The sequence below is a fragment of the Chiloscyllium plagiosum genome, unplaced genomic scaffold (genome assembly GCF_037043375.1).
Source record: "Chiloscyllium plagiosum isolate Xiang-an unplaced genomic scaffold, Cpla_swu_hap1 HiC_scaffold_20, whole genome shotgun sequence".
NCBI lineage: Eukaryota > Metazoa > Chordata > Chondrichthyes > Orectolobiformes > Hemiscylliidae > Chiloscyllium > Chiloscyllium plagiosum.
In genome coordinates, this window is record NW_028270158.1 from 51,401,827 (window position 1) to 51,426,682 (window position 24,856).

The 24,856-nt window shown below is 42.1% G+C and overlaps 1 protein-coding gene across 4 annotated transcripts in view; it reads left to right on the forward strand.

The window, feature by feature from the left end:
* slc29a4a (solute carrier family 29 member 4a) overlaps nt 1–24,856 on the forward strand; it is a 145,366-nt gene that overhangs the window by 35,109 nt on the left and 85,401 nt on the right. Inside the window, exon 3 of one of the 4 annotated variants that reach the window (XM_087997935.1) lies at nt 13,004–13,064. The exons of the other annotated variants lie outside the window; for them this stretch is intronic. The gene's annotated coding sequence lies outside the window, so the exon portion shown is untranslated. The remainder of the gene's footprint in view (nt 1–13,003; nt 13,065–24,856) is intronic. 4 annotated transcript variants of the gene reach the window in all.

A 24,856-nucleotide genomic window follows, 5' to 3' on the forward strand; every position in this document is an offset into this window, starting at 1 on the left:
GACAGAAGCAGCGCTCTGAAAGCTAGTACTACCACATACACCTGTTGGACTATATCCTGGTGTTGTATAATTTTTAACTTTGTTCACTCTCGTCCAACAACAGCACCTTCTCATCATCTCTCTTTCAAAGCAGAGTAATACCGCGATACAGAAGTTGGGTATCGCTGAGAAATTGTAGATGCTGGTATTGTTCTCCTTAGAGCAGAGAAAGTGAAGGCAAGACCCAATGGAGGAAATCAAAATAATCAAGGATCCTGATGAACCAGGTGAGGCTAGAAACCATTTCCTTTGGCAACAACCAGTGGTCATGGATTTAAAATAATTTGTAACGAACTATAGAGGGAATGAACCATTTTGTCACACACAAGAGGGTGGTTGAGATCTGGAATGCACTACCTGTTCAATAGGAATTTATCAAAGGAAGTTTGGGCATGTCTTTGGGCACAAATATATAAGTTTTTGGGTATTTAGATCTTTTAAAGATCCAACATTGGTAATGGTCCTCATCCTGTGCTGAACATTTCTCTAATTCTATAAGCCTGCTTGCAAAAAATCTGGGTGACATCGGGGTTCCAGTATTACATCTCCATATCTCCATGAGTTCCTGCTCCTTCAGAAAGCAGTGGGGTCATTGGAAGTCTTTCTAAATCAGCAGGAGCTAAACGGGGCAAGGAGAGAGAAAACAAATTCACTCGTGTATCCTGTGTCTGAAACTCCCAATAAAAAGGTAACTTTGTTTTTTGTGTGGTCAGAATTGTTTATTATTAGAAAGTGTGTGGCTTTCATTTAATGGATAAAAATAAGATTTTCTCCACTGATAATAATTAAATGCCAGTATTGTCCAAACTGCAGCGCAGTGGCATTACTGTTGTCATTGTTTAAGGTGTCATGTTCCTGTGGACCTGGTGAAGTAAAATGAAAGATGAGAATATCACAGTGATATTTTCAGAAGGTCATTAGAGATATTTGTTATCCCATCACAGCAGATTTATATAGAACCACTCTGTAATGACTCACAGGCAGACAGCTTATCCATTATATCACACTTAAAGAAAATTAAGAACAAGGTAGCATCAAATGAGAAAGGGTAATTAAACCTGTCAATGTGATTCTATCATTTTGAACATCTCGAGCTCAATAGCTTGAACCCTGGATCATCTTGTTGACCAGCTGTTCCAGTGCCTCAGTATTTTGGACTAAATCTGTGGATCATATGCTTCAAGATTTGACTCAGTGACAATATTCATAGTCACTATAATAGTATTTGGCTTTATTTTGACAGAGAGAATTTATGTACTGAGGGTGGAATCTTTCTCTGATGTGGTGTGAAAGGTGGAATAATGTGGTGAAAATATAAAAGTCTGATTCTTAATGTCAAGAAACAATTTTCCCCTCAAACCTTCAATGGTGACTTCAGAATCTCACCATTGAGAGTAAACTACTTTATTTCCATGCATTTGCATCTTATTACATTGTCTTATTTATAAGGGCATAAGAAATAGGAACAGGAGTTGGCCTTGTGGCCTCTACTAGCCTGCTCAGTCATTCACTAGGATCATGGTCTATCCAATATTTCTCACATTCATTTTTTTGCATTTTCCCCATAATCCTTGATTCCCTGAAGAATCAAGAATCTATCTATCTCAGCCTTAAATGATTAGATTAGATTAGATTACTTACAGTGTGGAAACAGGCCCTTCGGCCCAAGTCCACACCGACCCTCTAGAGAGCAATCCACCCAGACCCATTCGCCTACATTTACCCCTTCACCTAACACTATGTACAATTTAGCATGGCCAATTCACCTAATCTGCACATCTTTGGAGTGTGGGAGGAAACCGAAGCACCCGGAGGAAACCCACGCAGACACAGGGAGAATGTGCAAACTCCACACAGACAGTTGCCTGAGGTGGGAAGTGAACTAGGGTCTCTAGCGCTGTGAGGTATCAGTGCTAACCACTGTGCCAACGTGTCGCACAAGAACTCAGCCCTCATGGCTCTCTGTGGCAAGGAGTTCCGAAGACTCTCTTCCAAAACTGTCTGGGAGAAAAAAATTCCTCCTGATCTCAGTCTTAAATTGGCACCGCTTTATTCGGAGACTATGCCCTCTGGTCCTTGACTCTCTCATAAGGGGAAATGTCCACTCAGCACTTAATATGTCAAGCCCCTTAAGCATCCTATATGTCTCAATGAGGTCACTTCTTATTCTTCTAAACTCCAGCAAGTAGAGTACCAACCTGTCTAACCCTTACTCATCAGGCAATCCCTCCACACCAGGGATCATCCAAGTGAACCTTCTTTGAATTGCCTCTAATGAATTCCTTAAATAAGTGGATCAAACGTGCTCACAGTACTCCAGATGTGGTCTCACCAGCACCTCGTACAGTTGCAGTAAGACTTCCCTAATCTTATACTACAGAACGCTTGAAATAAGGACCATCATTCCATCAGCCTTTCTGATTATCTGCTGTACCTGGGTACTAGCTTTGTGCTCAAGTACCCTCAAGTCCCTTTGTGTTGCTGGTTTCTGCACCACTTCCAATCCACTTCAAATCTTCTTCCCCTTCCCCGGGGAATTGGACATCGCAAATTCCTGATGTGTGAATCAGAGCGATTACTTGTCCCAGCCAACATGTCAGTACTGCATCTTCAGAGCAAAGTCCCAGCAAGTTTCATGACTGCTTTCCTGCTAGACCTCCCATTCATGCCAGTTCATATCAGCAAGTAGAACACAGCAAGCCAGGCAGCATCAGGAGGTGGAGAAGTCAACTTTTCAGGTGTAACCATTTTTGGAGGTGTTGTTCCTCCAATTTTCACCTGGGCTGGCAACAGCCCAGAGGCCTCAACATTGAGTTGTCCAATTTCAAATAACCTCCCTTGCCATTGCCCCATTTCCTTCCCAGCCCCTCTCCCTTCCTTATATTCCTCTGATTGACTCTTTCTCCCAGCCACCTACTGGGTTCATTCCTCCCATTGACCAACCAGGTCATACCCTCCATCCGTGTTCGCCTATTCCTCCCTCACCATCCTGATCCCCCACCCCCACCCCTTTATCTGCAGCTCCCCTTACATCCACCCCCAGTTCTGAAGAAGGGTTACACCCAAAATGTTGACTTCTCCACCTCCTGATGCTGCCTGGCTTGCTGTGTTCTTCCAGCCTCCTACTTGTCTACCCTGGATTCCAGCATCTGCAGTTTTTTTTGTCTCGAACCAAGTTCATATCAGCAGACCAACTACCTCACCAAATCTTCATACCTGCTCTCAGACACCACTCCAGCTCTTCAACGCTTCATTATGGAGCTCAGAGCACCTATTAATTGCATTCTTCTGTTAAGTTACTTTGTGCAGAGGGACAGGGCATACTGCCCACATGGAACATGCAGTTTATGGCATGGTTAGATCTGCAGGTGAAGTGCACCCCATCTAGGGACCAAGGTTAGGTTTGTCAGGGTGCTGTTGAGATCACAGTCTGGTGGGGAGTGGTCAGCCATGGATGGAGTTGGTCAGTTCAGCCATAGTCAGTCCCTGGGCATTTGGTCATACTGATTGGAGGTTTTATCAGGGGGTATGGTATCTTTGGCAAAACAGGTAACTCCAGTCTAAGGATGGGCTTTTTTGCCTGGTTTGCTGAGGGAATGGTGACAGTGAAAGGAGACAGTAGGTTGGCTTTCATTGTGAAAAGGAGAGGACCGGGAACTCTGAAGAGTGGGGTGGGGGTTGGGGGGGGAGTTTCAAACAGATCAAGATGACTTTGGTCTCCACATGATGGGGGCAACAGGGCATTGAATTCTTGGGGATAAAGTGGACTTATCATCGTTAGTTATTTAAAGGAGCTCATATGAAATGGGAGACTGAAAGGCCATGAGGGTCACGGGACAGAAACACAAAAAGGAACATGTTGGGGGGGAGGAGGCAAGGTGGGAGTTGTGGAAGGGAGATGTTGTAGGTCATGGGAGGAGCCTGCAAACTACTCAGTTGAAAGAAGTTGGAAAATTATCCTGTTGAATTTAAAGTCAATCGTGCAACAACTTCACAAAGTGGACTGACACTCCCCGCATAGAAAGTGGGACAGAAAAATATTGTTTTATTCACCAGAAGTAGAGTAAACATATTGGAATTAGAAGAGTTCCTTAGGGGAGATTGCAGTGATTATGCTTTCCCTGATTCAGTAATGCCATGCACTTCATTGGCAGGTCATTCATTGTCCAAGTATACACAGTTCTTCTTATCGTTCCCTGGGATTAGGAGAGTCAAGCATTGGAGCAGAGCGATTCTCCAGCATTAAAGACTACCTCCCTAGGTGTAGGTGTTAATGACAGCACCAATGCTTTAACAGCACCCTACCACCAACCTGCAGAATTCACCAAGAGAACAGTCTTCCACTTCATGAATGTCCAAACAGTATGAGACCATCGATGGTACAGTCTGGAGATCAGTGTCCGATATCTTGGGAGCTCTCAGGCCTCTTATGTGTCAGAGAACTCACAGGTTCCTGAACACTTCTCAGCTCCTCAGACCATACAGGGATAGCTTCAGGAAATGAAGGAGTACTGTCTCCAACCATGGCCCACGACACTCTTACAAAACTCTGAGTGACACACGTTGCCGACGCTTTGACCAGGGCGTGACTGAGGTAGAGCAGATTGTAGGCCTCCTTAAAGGGAGGTTTTGGGGGTTGGACCATTCCGGCAGAGTCTTGCAATATCATCCAGAAAGGATGTTCTGTCCCATTGTGACACACTCATGGCTGAACAGAACTGGAGGCAAGAAAGTGAAGGATGTAGTGGAAGCAAACAAAATTGGAGAATGACAGCAATCTCCAGACAATGAAGATGAGACTGAGGATCAGGACCTGACAAGAACATTGTCCAGAACAGTATGAAGGGGAAATGCACGTTCAAGCCCAGAGAGACCCTAACTGAAAACTTCAGATGAGGGAGTTTGAACTTTGTTTCTTGTTTGAGATTCTGTTGATACTGTAGCAAGCATCTCCTACTTAGTGTAAAGAACATGTGGACCTTGTCATTTTTGCTGTCCTTGTCCATTTGCATTGCATAATGAATGAGGCGAAGAGCAGAAGGTGGTGGATCGGGTGCCAGAAATCACACTCAATAAAACACTACAACTGTAACTGGGAAACTGTCTTTATTACAATATGCTTTTATAAATGAAATTCACAATTGGTCTTGGAGGAACTGTTTGGGTGAAGTTCACAGCACAGAATCAGATAAGTTAATTGTTTTAAATGGCCTATAGAAAGTCTGAAGTAGTGAGTAGAGTGGGTTCTTTCTTCATTATATGTTTTTTGAGATATGTCTCTTGATTAAACTTAAAATATAAGCCGTAACTATTAATTTAACCTGGGGAAGTGTTTTGTAGAGGAATATGACAGTGTTATTTTCTGGATCTGTAGAATGTGAAGGAGCAAAAATGGCCTTTAGTAGAGTGATATGTGCTTCTTGTCAGATGTGGGAGTTTAAAGAGAGTTTAAGGGTTACTGCAATAAATGCTGTTGGTTGCGAATCTTATCAGATCAAATGGATCGGTTGGAGAGACAGTTAGAAGCAATGAGGAAATTACAAAGCAACAGTATGTGATGGATGGCAGTTATAGGAAGAGGGGAATGTCTCAGATACAGTCACATAGATGGGTTAACTCCAGGAAAGGTAAGAGAGGTAGGCAGCTAGTGCAGGTATGTTCTGTGGCTATCCCCATTTCAAACAGGTATGTTGTTTTGCACAATGTAGTGGGTGATGGATTCTCAGGGGAAGATAGCATGAACAGCCAAGTTTCTGGTATGGAGACTGCCTCTAATGCAATGAGGGTACGTTGGGTTCCAAGAGATCAATTGTGTTAGGGGATTCTCTAGTCCGAGATACAGACAGAAGATTCTGTGGCCAGCAGAGAAAAATCAGAATGGTGTGTTGCTTCCCTAATGCTAGGACCAACGATGTCTCAGAGTGGGTGCAGAATGTTCTCAAGGGAGAGAGGGGCCAGCAAGAGGTCATTGTCCACATTGGAACCAACGACATAAGAAGGGAAAAGGTTGAGATTCTGAAGGGTGATTACAGAAAGTTAGGCAGGAATTTAAAAAGGACATCCTCGACAGTAGTAATATCTGGATTACTCCCAATGCTACGAGCTAGTGAGGGCAGGAATAGGAGGATAGAGCAGGTGAATGCATGACTGAGGAGCTGGACTATGGGAGAAGGATTCAAATTTTTGGATCATTGGAATCTCTTTTCGGGTGGAAGTGACCTGTACAAGAAGGACTAGTAAGGTGGGGGGTGAGACCCAGGGAGATAGTGAGGAAAGAGATCAATCTGAGACTGGTACAGTTGAGAACAGAAGAGAGTCAAACAGTCAGGGCAGGCAGGGACAAGGACTAATAAATTAAACTGCATTTATTTCAATGCAAGGGGCCAAACGGGGAAGGCAGATGAACTCAGGGCATGGTTAGGAACATGGGACTGGGATATCATAGCAATTACAGAAACATGGCTCAGGAATGGGCAGGATTGGCAGCTTAATGTTCCAGAAAGGATAGAAAGGGAGGCAAGAGAGGAGGAGGAGTGGCGTTTTTGATAAGGGATAGCATTACAGGGAAGTTATTTGGGTGGAATTGAGAAATAAGAAAGGGATGATCACCTTATTGGGATTGTATTATAGACCCCCTAATAGTCAGAGGGAAATTGAGAAACAAACTTGTAAGAAGATCTCAGCTATCTGTAAGAATAATAGGGTGGTTATCGTAGGGGATTTTAACTTTCCAAACATCGACTGGGACTGCCATAGTTTTAAAGGTTTAGATGGAGAGGAATTTGTTAAGTCTGTACAAGAAACTTTTCTGACTCAATATGTGGATGTACCTACCAAAGAAGGTGCAAACCTTGACCTACTCTTGGGAAATAAGGCAGGATAGGTGACTGAGGTGTCAGTGGGGGAGCACTTTCGGGCCAGCGACCATAATTCTATTAGATTTAAAATAGTGATGGATAAGGATAGACCAGATCTAAAAGTTGAAGTTCTAAATTGGAGGCAGGCTAATTTTGACGGTATTAGGCAAGAACGTTTGAAAGCAGATTGGAGGCAGATGTTCGCAAGTAAAGGGACAGCTGGAAAATGGGAAGCCTTCAGGAATGAGATAACAAGAACCCAGAGAAAGTATATTCCTGTCAGGGTGAAAGGGAAGGCTGGTATGTATAGGGAATGCTGGATGACTAAAGAAATTGAGGGTTTGGTTAAGAAAAACAAGGAAGCTTATGTCAGGTGTAGACAGGATCGAGTAAACCCTTAGAAGAGTATAAAGGCAGTCGGAGAATACTTAAGAGGGAAATCAGGAGGGCAAAAAGGGGACATGAGATAGCTTTGGCATATAGAATTAAGAAGAATCCAAAGGGTTTTTACAAATACGTTAAGGACAAAAGGGTGACGAGGGAGAGAATAGGGCCCCTCAAAGACCAGCAAGGCGGCCTTTCTGTGGAACCACAGAAAATGAAGGAGATACTAATCTAGTATTTTGCATCAGTATTTACTGTGGAAAAGGATATGGAAGATATAGACTGTAGGGAAATAGATGGTGACACCTTGCAAAATGTCCAGATTACAGAGGAGGAAGTGCTGGATATCTTGAAACAGGTAAAGGTGGAAAAATCCCCAGGACCTGATCAGGTGTACCATGGAACTCTGTGGGAAGCTAGAGAAGTGATTGTTGGGCCTCTTGCTGGGATATTTGTATCATCGATAGTCACAGGTGAGGTGTCGGAAGACTGGAGGTTGGCTAACGTGGTGCCACTGTTTAAGAAGGGTGGTAAGGACAAGCCAGGGAACTATAGACCAGTGAGTCTGACGTCGGTGTTGGGCAAGTTGTTGGAAGGAATCCTGAGGGACAGGATGTACATGTATTTGGAAAGGCAAGGACTGATTAGGGATAATCAACATGGCTTTGTGCGTGGGAAATCATGTCTCACAAACTTGATTGAGTTTTTTGAAGATGTAACAAAGAGGATTGATGAGGGCAGAGCGGTAGATGTGATCTATATGGACTTCAGTAAGGCATTCGAAAAGGTTCCCCACAGGAGACTGGTTAGCAAGGTTAGATCTCACGGAATACAGGGAGAACTAGCCATTTGGATACAGAACTGGCTCAAAGGTAGAAGACAGAGGGTGGTGGGGGAGGGTTGTTTTTCAGACTGGAGGCCTGTGACCAGTGGACTGCCACAAGGATCGGTGCTGGATCCACTATTTTGTCATTTACGTAAATGATTTGGATGTGTGCAAAAGAGGTATAGTCAGTACGTTTGCAGATGACACCAAAATTGGAGGTGTAGTGGACAACAAAGAAGATTACCTTAGATTACAACAGAATCTTGACCAGATGGTCCAGTGGGCTGAGAAGTGGCAGATGGAGTTTAATTCAGATAAATGCAAGGTGCTGCATTTTGGGAAAGCAAACCTTAGCAGGACTTATACATTTAATGGTAAGGTCCTAGGGAGTGTTGCTGAACAAAGAGACCTTGGAGTGCAGGTTCATCGCTCCTTGAAAGTGGAGTCGCAGGTAGATAGGATAGTGAAGAAGGTGTTTGGTATGCTTTCTTTTATTGGTCACAGTATTGAGTACAGGTGTTATGAGGTCATGTTGTGGCTGTACAGAACATTGGTTAGGCCACTGTTGGAATATTGTGTGCAATTCTGGTCTCCTTCCTATTGAAAAGATGTTGTGAAACTTGAAAGGGTTCAGAAAAGATTTACAAGGACATTGCCAGGGTTGGAGGATTTGAGCTATAGGGAGAGGCTGAACAGGCTGGAGCTTTTTTCCCTGGAGTGTCGGAGGTTGAGCGGTGACCTTATAGAGATTTACAAAATTATGAGGGGCATGGATAGGATAAGTAGACAAAGGTTTTTCTCTGGGGTTAGGGAGTCCAGAACTAAAGGGTATAGGTTTAGGGTGAGAGGGGAAAGATATAAAAGAGATCTAAGGGACAACGTTTTCACGCAGAGGGTGGTACGTGTATGGAATGAGCTGCCAGAGGAAGTGGTGGAGGTTGGTACAATTGTAACATGTAAAAGGCATTTGGATGGGTTAATGAGTAGGAAGGGTTTGGAGGGATATGGGCCTGGTGCTGGCAGATGGGACTAGATTGGGTTGGGATATCTGGTCGGCATGGATGGGTTGGACCGAATGGTTTGTTTCCATGCTGTACATCTCTATGACTGTATGACTGGTGTTCTGATTTTGGGTGGTTTTCCAATATCGCCTGTCAGAAAGCACATTTACGACTGCTCAATATGTTTCTCTCAAGGGGCCCAGTTTTTCACCAGAGTGTGAAGACTGGAAATGCATTCTTCAGCAGGAGGGGAATTCTTCTTGTGTTTTGAGGAGAAAATAGATGTTTGAGAAAGATGTTTGAAAAAAAAGATGTCTGTTCTGTTGGGATGGGGAGAAAGACCAGCAAAAGGTGGTTAACGAACGTACAGCTATCACTTGGCTCAATTCTCCCTTTCTAAAATAGGAACAGGACAAAACAATTTAGTCCCTTGGGTCTATTCTGACGTTCATTCTGAGATTGAGGTGATCTGTGACCTAACTCCATATGGCTGCCTTTTTCCCTTAGTACCTTTGGCTAATGAAAATCTATCAATCTCACTTTTAAAATTAACAATTGATCTAATGTCAATTACCATTTACAGAGGGGAATTCCAAAGTTAAATCAACAAAATTGTGTGTAGAGAATTTAATTTAATTTAATTTCTGACAGAGCTGCTGCTATTTTTTCCTGACTATGCTCCCTCTTTCTAGACTCCCCAACCAGAAGAAATAGTTTGTCTCTGTCTTACGCCTTTAATGACTTGAAAACTTCATTCAAATTGCCCTATAATCTTTGAAACTCCAGTGAGTAGAGCATTACTTTGTGTATACAGAGGAACCTTGATTATCCGAATTTCGGATTATCCGAAGACGATCTCAAGGTCCCGATAGAAACATTATGTCAAAGAGGTGTTACCAACACTGATTGTGTCTTTTGTTTACAATGATTAAAAATGAACTCGGCTTACTGAAGTGCTACTACCTAGTCTCCTGAACAGGGAGTGGATATAGCAAGTACTCGCTGATTGGGGGAGTGGGGGTGGGGGTGGGGGTGAGGGAGGCTTCAGCAATGCTGCAGGTCCCTTACACGCAAGTGTATGTCTGCTCAGAAACACACCCTGAGACAGGGAGCAAGGCAGGCAGAGTAAGGAAAAAAACAGACTTCAGAAAACTCCGAGTCCCAAAGGAGAGGCATTGAATCAGTTATCCGAATAATCAATTATCTGAACGAAATAGTGCCCGCCCATCTCGTTCAGATCATCGAGGTTCATCTGTATCTTGCTTTGTAATTTAATGTTTTGAGAGCAGGTATTATTCTGGCAAATCCATGCTGCACTCACCCAAGACCAGTATATTCTTCCTAAGATATGTTGCCCTGGTCTACTCAAAGTCCTGTATTTCTGGTCCACTGGGGAGTGGGGAGAGTGGTGGGAGGGGGTCACAGAGTGGGGGACGTGAAGGGGATCACAGGAGAGGGAGCAAGAAGGTCAACAGCAAATGTGGAGCAAGGACATGGTTTTTAGCCTGGCACCACCCCCTGCACTCCCCAATATCCAGTCTCTCGCTCAGGTATTATCCTCCACTCTGTCTTTCTCTCTCTTTCACACTTTCTTCCTGTATATTTCTCTTTTTCCCTTTTTCATTGCTCCCCCTCTCCAAGATTCTGTCTGCCTACTTGTTGGTGGATATAAAACAGGATACTGTTTGAAGAAGAAGGTGGAGTTTTCCTAGTGCCACGGCTAGGAAGTCAACTAAATAAACATTTGCTGCTTAACTGTTTATGGGATCTTCCTGTCATGAATTGTCACAGTTTTCTGGTACTTGATATCAAATCCATTAAGAAGTGTCATAGAGCCACCTGAGGTAGTGAAAGCTGCTTTTTAAATGCAAATTGTTTCTTTGTTCTCCAAAAAGGCATGTTTTTAACACAAAATCATTTGCTGAGCATGAGTGGGGAGATTAATCAATCCTAAAGCTTTTGGATGATTTCTTGAGATGTCAGTGGCATTTTCAGTCGCTTTAAATAATATATTTTTGGGTGTATAGGACAACAAATAGGTTATTGCTATTTTAAGTTGAGACTGTGGTGCTGGAAAAGCACAGCAGGTCAGACAGTATTCGAGGAGCAGGAGAATTGATGTTTCGGGCAAAACCCCTTCATCAGGAATGGCTCATTCCTGATGAAGGGCTTTTGCCCAAAACGTTGGTTCACCTGCTTCTCGGATGCTGCCTGACCTGCTGTGTTTTTCGAGCACCACACTCTCGACTTGAATCTCTAGCATCTGCAGTCCTCACTGTTGCCTGCCGCTATTTTAAATCCAGTTACTAAACTTATTGTTCAAGGTCAACTGACTTTACATCTGGGAATGCACTCTTCTATGTACATTTAACTTTATCATCTTGTCCGAGAGCCAGATTTCTTTAAGCCAGATGAGCTTGTCCACCTGATTAACTCTGCTGTCTTTTTTCATCAGCTACCACTCATAGTTTGGGTTCAAACAGGTCAACAAACAACCTTCGCAACACTTAACCAGAGATTCCCCTGGAAAGAAACTGCACAACAGATTAACTGCAGAGGTGTGGGAGGGTGGAAACGTTCTCCTGTGCTCTCTCTGGATCTTTTGTTGAAGAAAATGAGGAAGACATAGAGTCATAGAATTGTACAGCATGGAAACGGACCCTTTGCTCTGTGGGTATCTGAAACTTACTGGCTAAGAGAGGGTAGATGGACAAGGAGGAGGCTGGAAGGACACAACAAGCCAGGCAGTATCAGGAGGTGGAGAAGTCAACATTTCAGGTTGCAGCTCCTCTCACCCCCACCCCCAGTCCTGAAGGAGGGTTATAAATGAAACATTGACTTCTCCACCTCCTAATGCTGCCTGGCGTGCTGAGTTCTTCCAGCAACCTGCTTGTCTACTTTGGATTCCAGCATCTGCAATGTTCTTGTCACTAACTAGGAGGGGGTAGAGGCAGAAAACTCTGAGATATATGAGAATTATTGAGATGAACACTTAACATGCTATAGCATACAAGCCCATGAGACAAGTGCCAGAAAATGACATTAGAATAACTTGATGTTTGATGACAAGTGCTGACTTTTAACAAAGGGTTGAAGGCCCTCTGTAAAAACCGACTGGATGATTATTTCTTCCCCTCCCTTTTAAACATAGCTGGGTGCCCATGGAATTGGAAAGTTTTCTGAAGGTGAGAAAATTGATAAAGTATCTCCAAAGGTTTATTTTTGCTTCATGCAAAGTAATGAAGTTGAGGAAGTTTAAACAAGAAAGACATATAGGCAAATGTTTTAACCAGCACTTTATCACCCGGACTCTTGATAAACCAGCAAACTTTGTGTACCTCCAATACCGCGGTGTCCGAGTATTTATGCTGTAAATAAAATATAACAGTGATGTGTCTAGCCCATGCATTATGTTTATACTACTTTGTGTTTTTAACATTGATTTTAGGAGTTGTGTTGACGATTTAACGTAGATTTTATGAGAAATGTTGATGTCTTGAAGTTAAAAATCGCACAACACCAGTTTATAATCCAACAGGTTTATTTGGGAGCACTCGGTTTTGGAGTGCTGCTTCTTCACTAGGTGGTTGTGAAGGAGCAGCACTTCGAAAGCTAGTGCTTCCAAGTTAGCCTGTTGGACCATAGCCTGATGTTGTGTGATTTTTAACTTTGTCCACCCCAGTCGAACACCAGCTCCTGCGTTTATATAATTAGGCGTATCTCTTGATTATCTGGAATCATTGATCAACTGGCACATTGCTGGTTTCCCTTGTGTGCCGGTTAAAAAAAGTTTGCTGTTAATTGTGTCGCCTTAACAACAGCTTCATTGTTTTGAGTGGGATATTTTCTCAGCTGTTGACCAATGTTGATTTTGTTTTATTTTGGGTTACTTGTAGGCTTATCTTTCGAGGGAGCCTGTCCAGACTCACGAGAGAAGTTTTCAAATTTGATGTGCAGGTATATCAGAAAATGCCCTTAGAATGTTCACGGGTGAATAGATATGTCAGAATCTGTCCTTTGCTGCCAGCCGCTACCAATCATTCTGATAAATGGCAGTGCAAAGATATTGCTCTCGGGAGAACAATCTTGTCCACTGGACTCAATGCACTCAGAAGGGCAGCTATTGGTTTCAGATGGCCGAGATTAAAGACATTGTTTTATTTGTATGTCTCTTTTTTAAAAAAAAGTCTGTCACAAATTGTGTCTCTCTTTCTTGGTCTGAATGTAGGTTTGAATAAGTAATTAAAATATTTTCTTACAGATTTTATTCACAACGGTTAACAGCTGGCTATAAAAGCACAGATGACATGAGAGAACTCAGTCCCAACAATTTTCAGCAAAAGTGCTGAAAAGTGAGTGAAAAACACAGGTGGAAGCCAAATCAATTTGACCTTCATTAACACATGACAATTGACAATTAAGAGTGTAATTTTTTTTCTCACTGATAGTTGAGTGCTCTTGTGGTGCAGTGATAGTGTTCATAACTATGCACTAGGTGGAAGTCACCATCATCTTACCAGACCCATTGGGCTGCTCTCTCATTAGGGAAAGACAGAGACAATAGGTGAGCTGGTTTAATCAGGCGAGGGGAGAGGTTGAGAAGGAGAGTCCTTCATAATAACCTTAGCCAATGTGGAAATTGAACCAGGGAACCCCAGTTTAAGCCCCACATCCTCCAGAGGTGTGTAGTAACATCTTTGAACAGGTTGATGAGAAAGTGTCTAGATCAAGGTGTGTAGTGAGTGAAGGTGTGACAAATTGAGAGGTATAGGTAGTTCTCAGATAAAGCGCATTTCAGCAGCGTGATTTTGGCTATAACATCACTGAAGCATTAGGGAATGGTACTTTTGAGAATGCTTACCTCTGTTAGCAATAGCATGATTCCAGCGGGTATTGTTTTGCATGCTTCATTCTGCGCATGCGCCAATCTCAGGGCCGAAGTCTCAGTGCTGTTCTGCGCATACGCCAATCTCAGCGCCGAAGTTTCAGTGCCATTCTGCGCATGTGCTAATGTCAGCTGTCATCAGAGCATGTGAGAAGTACAGCATAACACATTGAGCAGCTTCATCTCAAAAATGAAACTAATAAATGATCATTGCTGTCCCTCTGAGACAAGAATATTCTTGTACAATTCTTGTATAAGCCCTGTATAATTCCTGCAGGACAGCATTACTCTTCAATATACTATTTGCCTTTCTAATTTGTTCTTGTACCGCATATCACACAATCTACTCCGAGGTTATCTTCTGTTTCTGCAAAAATGGAAGGGTGGAGTGACAAGAATGTTAGCAAGAAGTATCCTGGTGATAAAATTGCACGTGGTGAATGCAAAAGAAAGACTGTGACACTGGAAGAGAAGCTAGATATTATACCGCTTTTTTAGCATAAGGAGAGAATATGCGATATAGCTCGCTTAACAGGAATGAGGGAATCCACTTTACGCACCCTTAGAGGCAACACTGAGAAGATTAAAGCCAGCTGTATTGCTGGAACATGTCTGAGTGCTAACAAACCTGTGAGATCACAGCCAAAGGAACTTGGGATGAAGATGCTTCTAAGTGTTTGGATAGAAGATCAAACAAAAAGGTGACAACCTTTCTCATCAAAAAAGAGAAAGCCTTATCCACTTATAAAGATCTGAAGGAAAAAGCTAAAAAATTTTGCAGATGTGCCAGCCTTTAGTGCTAGCAGTGAGTGGATGGCTGGTTTTAAGAACCGCTATGCAAACCAACCCCTAGGAAACAAGCAGAAGACAGTAATCCATAGCCATCCACTTCTGCCACCACAACTGCATCTGAAGGTGGTGATGATGATGAACCTGTGTCCCTGCATTGAAAAAAATATTGTTCATGTAATGTATTAAATTTACTTCTGATTCATTAATAAATATGATTTAAACCTTCATTCAGGCTGTGCTATACTTTGTGTTAGATGTTTGGGTGATTTTTGAGTGATCATGAGTGATATTTTTTGCTGGTCTGCCCCTAATTCCACTTTTCCCATAGACCCATTATTTCTATTAAGTGAGGTTTCACTGGAATGCAACTACAGCGTTATAGGAGAACTACTGTCATGTTTTGGGAGGCCCAGCTGGGGTTCTATGATCTTAGACTAACTCTTTCAAACGATTCTAGGGCAGTCTCAAAGTCAGAGTGCTTTCAATTTATCAGATATTTAGCCATGTTTAGAATATGAACAAAGAGGCTTCTGAAGTCTGTTCTGAAGTGCGATAGCAGCCTCGAAACTGTGTTTCTCTCTCCACATGATGCTGTCACACCTGCTGAGTTTCTATAGCATTTTCTGTTTTTATTTCAGACTTATTGAATTAATTTTTACCATGCGAAGTGATCCTTATATTTCGTCGCTGAAAAAGTACCACGTCACTGTAATTAGATTTTAATTAGGAAACAGGGTTATTAAAATGCAAATGTAATTTTGAATAGTAGCAGCAACACAACATGTATCATAACAATACATATTTCGTATATAATGCATAAAATATCTCACCATAGTCCCTGAATTCAGCTAGCTCCTCCAACTGTAAACAGCAAAAGTTCATTAGCAACATATAAATAATAATCTTTACACAGAGTTCTTTTCTTTTTCTCATCCACAGATGTTTTCTGACTCTCGCTCTTTGAGGGTAACAGAGAGAATCTCAAGTTTGCAAAAGGCAGGCTGATAAATGCCTTCAATAAAGTGACTGAATTCAATTAAGCTGAAATATTTTTTGATAAATTCAAAATAAGCTATCCAATCAGCACACATTTGAGCAAATCCTAACATATGTATGTTCTTAAATGACTTGATCACTCCCTTTCTTGGAATCCATGACAAAAATGTATTCATTCGTAGGAATGATTTTATGATGTGAAGCTGAAATACAATTTCAGAGACTGAAGGTGTTGTTTTTAATCCCCCGTGGACATAATAAACACCAATTGTAGACAGCAATACACATATGGCATGGGACATAAAGATTTCGCTATTTTGAAGTCCTGTCAGGAATAATTGAGAGTAGCAAACACCAAGAATAGCACTTCATTCATATAGTGCCAAAATGTAAAAACATCCCAAGGTGCTTCATAGGAGTGTAACTGAACAAAATTTGATACCATGTCCAACAGGTAAATATAGAAACAGGTGGCCGAAACTTGGAAAAGAGGTAGCTTTTAAAGAGCACCTTAAACAAGGAGAGAGGGGTGAAGAGGAACAACAAAAATGCAGAGTCACATTTACCACAGCAGACTCTGTCTAATAAAGATAAGAATCACTGCTATTGATTCTGGAAGCTGCATGCTAATTGAAGTTGAGTGAGAACGTCAGAGTAATAGGTTTAGCTGAGGGTGAACAACCCACTGAGAATTAGTCAGTGAAGGATGAGCATTTGAGTGAGGCACTGGAGGGGGGTGGTTTAGCATTTGTGTAATGGTCACAAGAGTTACATCTTTTGGAAAAGAAACAAATAGCAGGAGGTAGACATTTGCAGTTCTAGTAAATAACACCCTGCATGTATTGTAAACTGTGCTACACTTTTGGAATTTTAAGTTGTCACAATGTACGGATGAGATACAGATGTAATAGACTTTCATAGTTTATAGATTGAAGGGAACTGTCATCTAAGTTACAACTGAAATCAGATGAAAATGAGTATCAAAACCAAAAGATATACAATTAAATTTGTCCACTTGGTATGAGCAACTGAAGTTGGTGTTGATCAGAAATAGATTCTGAAATAATTCCACACAGGCTGGTATCCCATCATTAAGTCACCGTTTCTTTACACATGCATCATACTTGACATCAGTCTGGCTTCCTCAGAGCCAATTCTCAGAATGTTTAAAATCAGAATGGATTCTTTTGGCGAAGGCACCACCGGTGGTGTATCTGCCAGGAGGAAGCGGCTCAAGGCATCTGCATTTGCTACTTGGCCTCTCGGACAGTGTTCCAATTTATAATTATATGTACTTAGAATGACAGTCCACTACTGAATCCAACCTGAAGCTATGGGCAGCACAGCCTTGTCCTGTTTGAGTAGCCCTAGCGAGGGTCTGTCGTCTGTTATTATGACAAATTTACGTCCATAAAGGAATTGGTGGAACGTTTTCAAACCACAGATGAGTGCAATACCTTCCTTCTCTATCTGGGCATATTTACGCTTTGCACCAGCCAAAGACCGGGAAGCATATGCTCTTGGGTGTTCCTCTTCATTAGGCTACTGGTCAGTCAACACTACTCTGATATTGTATGGAGGGGCATTGCATGTCAGCACCATATCTCACTTGGAGTCATAGTTTGCCAACACCTAATGATGATAGTTGCTTCTTCACTTCCCTAAAAATGATGTCTTGGCTTTGAGGCCACTTTCAAGGCTGACCCTTTTACAATCGCAGATGTAAGGCTGCCAGAATAGAGGCCAGGTTATGTAAGAACTTTCTGTAATAATTCAACAGTCCAAAGAAGGACAGATGTGGGAGGTGGGGAACCTTTGATTGCCCTCATTCTATCTTCCAACATGCGTAATCCAGTCTTGTTGACACTGTAGCCCAAGTAGGTCATCGGGGGTGCTTGGAAACCACATTTTTCCCTTCTAAGGCATAGGCACACCTGGGAGAAATGTGTAAGGATTATGTCCAGGTTCTCTAAGTGCTCTTTAATGGTCTTCCTGATTATTAGCATGATATCCACATAAATGGTGACCTGGAGTAGACCTAGTAAAATGTTTTCCATTGTTTGCTAAAAATTGGCACAAGCTGACGATACCCCAAATGGCAGTCTCATATATTGTTACAAATCCTTATGGGTATTATTTGTAGCATACTTCTGGGAATCCTAATCTAACCACAATTGCAGGTACGCATGGCTCATGTCCAGCTTCGTGGAAGACAGCACAACCATCCACCACCAATGTTACGTATAAATCCTCAATGTGTGAGTTATTGTGTATTTATCCAGCTGCAAAAAGCAGTTTATGGTTTGTTTAAAATCTCCACAAAGGTGAACCAGCCCGTTGGGCTTCACAATTGATATGACCGGTGCTGCTCATTCTACAAACTGGCCTGGTTTGATGATTCCTTCACTTTCCAGCCTCCTGATTTCTGCCTCTACTTTTGCCCATAAGGCAGTTGGCACTGAGCGGGCCTTGCAGAATCATGGAACTGCTTCCCGTCAACATGCAAGGTGTCCATGGCTCTTTTGATAGCCCCTAGACATTCCTGAGAAAGCTCTGGATATTTAAGCAGGACTTCACTCAGGCAGCTAATTTCTAATTGAAAAATATTGAGCCAATCTCAGTGAATCTTTCTCATCCAATCTCATCCCATCAGGCTTAGGCCCAAGCCTTTTATTACAATCAGTGGTAACTGTACCAACTGCTCTTCATACGAGACCGGAACTAAAATTGTATCTGTAATCTGTAAAAGTTTCCTGGTGTAGGTTCTCAGTCTAGCCATGGTTGTACACAAACTTAAGGCTTGGAGTCCAGTGTACATTTTATTAAAGATTGGTTCTACAATCACTGATACCTTCCCACTGGTATCGACTCCCTTAGAACTGGAAGACCATTTAACCAGATGTTTATTTTGATTGTTTCTGATTTGAATGTTGCTAAGCAATTTAACTATTCCAAACCAGATGTAGTTGGGCTTTCCAGGACATGCACCCACCGGGATACTGGCCTATGAGTTCTCTTCCTCAATTTGGGTCGAGTGGGACTCTTGCTGCCTCGAGTCTATATACAGGCAGCAACTACAATGGCTTGCTGACTCAGATCCTGAAGAAAATGTTAATCGTTTGGCTGAGGCTTGGCTTTGTTTTGCATTTTGCTGTGAGTTGACCCAGAGTCCCTCTGTTCAGGATATGTCCTGAGTGATGCTGTACAATTGCCTTCACTCAAGTGGTATTCCCCAAGCTAAGTTGGCCTGGTGAGGGTATCCACGTCTGTCAGAATACCCTGCAACTTATACGCTCCACTTGCTGCATTTTCTAATGATAAAGCCAGTTGCAGTGCCTGTTGGAAGTCCAGTTGGGCTTCAGATAGAAGGTATTTTACATGGTCACATCATTAATCCCACCTACCAAATAGTGTCTCAGCATCTCATTAAGAGTTAAACCAAAGTCACGTGCGGTCTTAACCACATCAAAAATCCTAACCCAGATTTTCCTGGTTCTTGAACTGTCGAGTAAAGCCAATAGCATCTCAGAATCAGAGGAGGCTTGGGATCATAATATGCCTTAACGAAATCAGACAAATCTTGAAAGGTTTTATTATCTGATGCCTTGGGAAATGTTAAGCTCCTAATAACGAAAAGCTGTCCACAAGCTGTCAGAAGAATTATTGCTTTTCATCTACTCCAATGTAACTTGCCCAGTGTTCGACGGCAGGATCAAATGAGTCAAGCTTGCCAAATAATACCATAATGCCAGAAATGTTTACCCGATCTCAAAGATAACTGTTACGCACAAATTTCTTCAGGAGCTTACTTTTATCTCTTATCACTAGTGAAGTAACTCTCCAGAGGCCAGTAGCCCATCATCAATTCACCATTTATTTACACATTGTAGTACTTGACACTGGTCCAGTTCCCTCAGAGCTCTGGTTTATATATTTTTTCTATTTTCTTATAAATGCAGGGACTCATTGATGATCCTGTTTATATCTGTTAGCCAGGACTCCCTGATTGGACCAGTTTAACAGTCCCAGTCAGGGAACTCATATTCTATGAGATCCACCTGGCTTACCTCATTACAATCACTTCAGATTCTTAATTAAAAGTATTTTAACGGTAGCATTTCCTGAACAATTTCAGTACTACCTAAGTGTTACACAAGAATGGCCCATTGAACAGAAATAACACAAGTAGGTGATTCACATTTATCAATGGACTAAACAATGAGGATCAGTGCTTTCACAGAGTATTTGGTAGAGTGGAATTTGTCTTGCTTATAATGTATAGCACACACCAGGGCAATTTTTCACATTATTGGGTAGATGCCAGTGATGTAACTGTCCAGGAACAGTTTGGCTTGGGGTGCAGCAAGTTCTGCAGCACACATTTTCAGTACTATTGCCGCAATGTTGTCAGGGCTCATAGCTTTTGTAGCACCTAGTGTTTCCAGCCTTTTCCTGTTATCCCTTGGATTGAATTGAATTAGCTGAAGACTGTCTGCTGCTGGAGAGGCTGAGATGGATCATCCACTTGGCACTTCTGAATGACGTACCTCATGGATACCCAATTTTGAGTTGCTAGATGTTAAAAGCTGTCCCATTTAGCACAGTGATAGTGGCGCAGACTATGGTGGAGGGTATCCTCAATGTCAAAACAGGACTTATCTCCTCAAGGACTGCATGGTGGCCACTCTTGCTGAAATCATCATGGATAGATGGCACTGAGGCATTAGACTGGTACGAATGTGGCCAAATAGAATTTTCCGTCCCATTGGTTCCCTCAACACTAGCCACAGTCACAGTCTGGCCTTGATCTTTAGAATTTGGCTAGCTGCTGTGCTACATTTGGTGATGACCATTGATATCCTCCACTCAGAGTACATTCTGTGCTCTTGCCACCTTCAATGTTTCCTCCAGTTGGTGTTCAACATAGAGGAATACTGATTCTTCAGCAGGGGCTTGGGGGTTGGGGATTGGGGGTGAGGTACATATGGTAATGCATATTCCCGCAGCTCATTGTGCTCATGTACTGAGGTATGGCATAGAATGCCAAGGGACAGGTCAACGCTTCATCTCAGCTGGGCTATCACATGTTATTGAGTGATATTCAATAATCCCCTACAGGTCATAGCCCGACTTGGAAAGTATGTAAGAATCACAATTGGCAGTGGATATAAATAAATGTTTACCTTGCCTCCCTAAGTTACAAAATAACGACAGAGTTAACAGACAAGATGGAAGCAATGTTAGAATTCTTACATTTTTAACTGAAAGTTGGTTGTGCAATAAGGGTATAATCGAGTGTGAACATTCCACATATATTAATTCCAGCAGGCTGTGGTAGAGACGGGTCACCATCTGGAAAATTGCTTATGTTCCATCTCTTCAAGATCTGTTCATCCCTTTTGGATTCCTGTAATTCAACAGAAAATTGAACTCCCTGCCTCCTCAGTATCCGATTTAAACAAAAACTAGGAACCAAGAATGGAAAATAGTAATTATGATGAAAAATATCCCAAACTTTAATATAGTACTTCAAGAAGAAGAGCATTTTGTTCATCTTTCTAGTAATTCCATGCACTTGTCATAGTAGCAATCAATCATTTTAAACAATCGATTGTTGGGCAAGTAGCAGAATCCCTCAAAACATGTCTTAACTGACAGTAATATTTTAAGAGGAACAAGAGAGTTTAGTAGAACTCCAGTTGGAGGTTCTTTACCTATTTATGACAAATGCAACATACAGTTCAAAACAAACCGTTCAGTCCTTGTCAGTGCTAATGTTCCACCTGAACCTCTCAACATAATTCCAGTCTCCAGTTTATGCTTATCTAAGCTCTCATTAAAAATGTGCTGTATTGATAATATTCATCTCAACTATTTGTGTTAGAACCTGAACCTATGAAACTAATTTCTATGCTTACAGTCTTCTGACTGAAAAGATTCCATCTGAATTCCACATTTCACTTCTGGGTGTTTGTCACATTAACATCCTCGAGTTGTGCTCTTTCACACAATTGGAACAGAAGGTTCACTCAGTTGATCCTGAGTATGAAGGGATTTTCTTATCAGGAGAGGTTGAATAGACTGGAGTTCAGAAGGATGAGATATGACCTTACTGAAACATAATATTCTTAGAGGCTTTGTCAAGGTAGATACTGAGAGGATGATCCCCCTTGTGGAAGAGTCTAGGATTAGAAGGCATCATCCATTTACCCATTTAAAAGAGAAATGCCTAATTGATAAGGGAATGAAGAGTTCTGGAGAAAAGGCAGGAAAGTGGAGTCCAAGGTTAACAGATTAGGCATGGTCTCTTTGGCTGGCAGAGCAGATGTAATGGGCTGAATGGTCTACTTTGGCTCCCATGCCTTGTTTATGGTAATCAGCAGGAGGTCTCCTTGTCCTTGTTTAACCTTGGGCCATGAGATTTCACAGGGTTTGGAGTTAAGGACTTCCAAGGCAAGCCCTTTCTGATGGTGGGAGATGACTACCACTATGGTGATGGCAGTGTCGAGAGCATTGTCTGCAAGATATAAATCTCTAAATGACAGCTCTCTCGATTTTGGTGCAAGCCATCAGATGTTGGTTTGGAGGGCTTTGACAGAACTGATTTGCAGCTGTCAATTTTGGTGTCCTGGATCAATGGTAGGTGGTCCGTTTAGTTTCATTGCTGTTGCCAGACTTTATTGCGTCCAATAGCATTGCATTTTGAAAACATGAGGTCAGGGTGCAGAAAGCTTAATGCATTTAAAAAAAATCATTTTCACCTGGTTCGAACTATACATGCGCATGGTGATAGAGGGTTGACAACTCAGTTTATTTCTGTATTCCTCTTCATTTTAATTCATTAAAGTCGATTGAAATAAATTGAGAGATGTATAAACCAGCTGACAGCATGTTGCACAAAGTCCCGATCACCCAGTGAGTGCTGTCAAACAGAGAAACCTAGGGAGTACGGGTTCACATTCCCTTGAAAGTGGGATCCCAAGGAGATAGGGTGGTGAGAAAGGCACTTAGCACGATTGCTTTTATCAGTCAGAGCACTCTGAGTACAGAACCACCTGATGAAGGAGCAGCGCTCCGAAAGCTAGTGCTTCCAATTAAACCTTTTGGACTATAACCTGGTGTTGTGTGATTTTCAACTTTGTACACCCCAGTCCAACACCGGCATCTCCAAATCATCTAGACCTTCCCCCTAGCTTGAACAAGCATTTGCGTAAGCAGCATTTACAACAAGTGTCAGATTACCTGCTTCTAAAGAAGTTCAGCAATCCTTCGCTTTTAAAACAGTCCTTTTCCATTTTCAGAATAAACACAGAGAAAAAAGCAAAGATAAGATCTTTACATCAGTTAATTCTAAAGCTATTGCTCTTTCACTTGCCCCAGAGTTAATAGTACTACTCCAAATCAAGTCCAGTTCTCCACTACACAATCTTCTTAGCATGAAATTAGCCTCATTTATTTAATCACTAAAGAAAAACCCTGCAAAATCAGGGACCATGTAAAATGCACCAAAATGTAACTCCACAAAGTATGCAAACTCTCAAATGACATTGATGTCACCAGCCCACCGAATATTAGCTTAGCAGAACAAATTATAGAAAATAATTAAATAATACAAATATGCGAAGTCAGTGATATTTATTGTGTAACTTTGTGCCTTCCATTAACTATTCCATTAAGTGTAGAAGATTAAGGTTGATTTAAGAGAGTTGTTTAAAATACAGATCAGCCATGGACTTAATTGAATTCCAGAACAGGCTCCTGGGGTTGAATGATCAACTTGTGTTTCTATAGCAACAGTCAGAATTCCAAGCAGTGTCTTGTTCAGGGACTATTCTCAAGAATGCTCCATGCCGTGGACCCAAGAGTGGCAGGGTCCAGTTCTCAGGCTGTGACCCTACACACAGCTCAGTGTATAAAGTGCCAAGAAATGTTTACTCTGCCCAGGAGAACATCGTGAGTCATGGTCATGTAAATATAAATCTCAGAGTTGTAATGGAATAGTTCTGCTTTGTGCTCTTGTTGCTAATAGAACCTTACTAAATATTATTCACTCCCCCATTGGATAGCTAGAGGAGCTGGAAGGGACATGAAGGGCAAGGCAAAGACATCTAGAATCAGGGCATAAGTGAGGAGCTCAACTGGCAGGATTGAAGACCATAAATGGTCCTTTAAGCATATTAAAGCCTGGTAAATCTATCAATATATTTGGATTTACCAAGGAAGTACAATGACTAGTCTACATCGGCCTAGGCTGGTGCATCTGTTAGTTTCCCAAAAGTCGACTGCAAATCAGTTTTGGAGAGTTTCATGGAAGGATTCCCTCTGTGAGTTCTGATAACCTTTTCTCACATAATGTTACGCTCCTCACTTTATTAAGTTGACACATTTCCATGGTGCTGCTCTGGCACTCAGCAGTGGTGAAATGCTCACTGGTGCTGAGGCCTTCTGGTATTCTGCCGCAGTTACCATATTTCAAGACCAACAGCACCCTATGTCACGCATTACCAGCCTGGTCTGAAGGAGCCAGCTGGGTCAGTGAGGTATCCACTGTTGGGAGCAATGCACGGCAAGGCTGCAGGAAGGTTAATGACCTCCTGCACTCTGCAAGGGGAAGAGGCACCATCATCTCTCTACTAACTCACAATCGTTTTAATTCTACCACTACATTCACTTCCCACCAAGGTTCAAGGTCTATTGATATTATTAATCTTGAAAGGGTGCAGAAAAGATTTCCAAAAATGTTGCGAGGGCTGGAGGGTTTGAGCTTTAGAGAGCAGCTGAATAGGCTGGGGCTCTTTTCCCTGGAGCATCGGAGGCTGAGGGGTGACTTTATAGAGGTTTAAAAAACATGAGTGGCATGGATAGGGTAAATAGCCAAGATTTTTTTCCCAGGGTAGGGGAATCCAAAACTAGAATGCATAGGTTTAAAGTGAGAGGGAAAAGATGTAAAAGGGATCTAAGGGGCAACGTTTTCACGCAGAGGGTGCTGCGTGTATGGAACAAGCTGCCAGATGAAGTGGTGGAGGCTGGTACAATTACAACATTTCAAAAGCATCTGGATGTGTGTATGAATAGG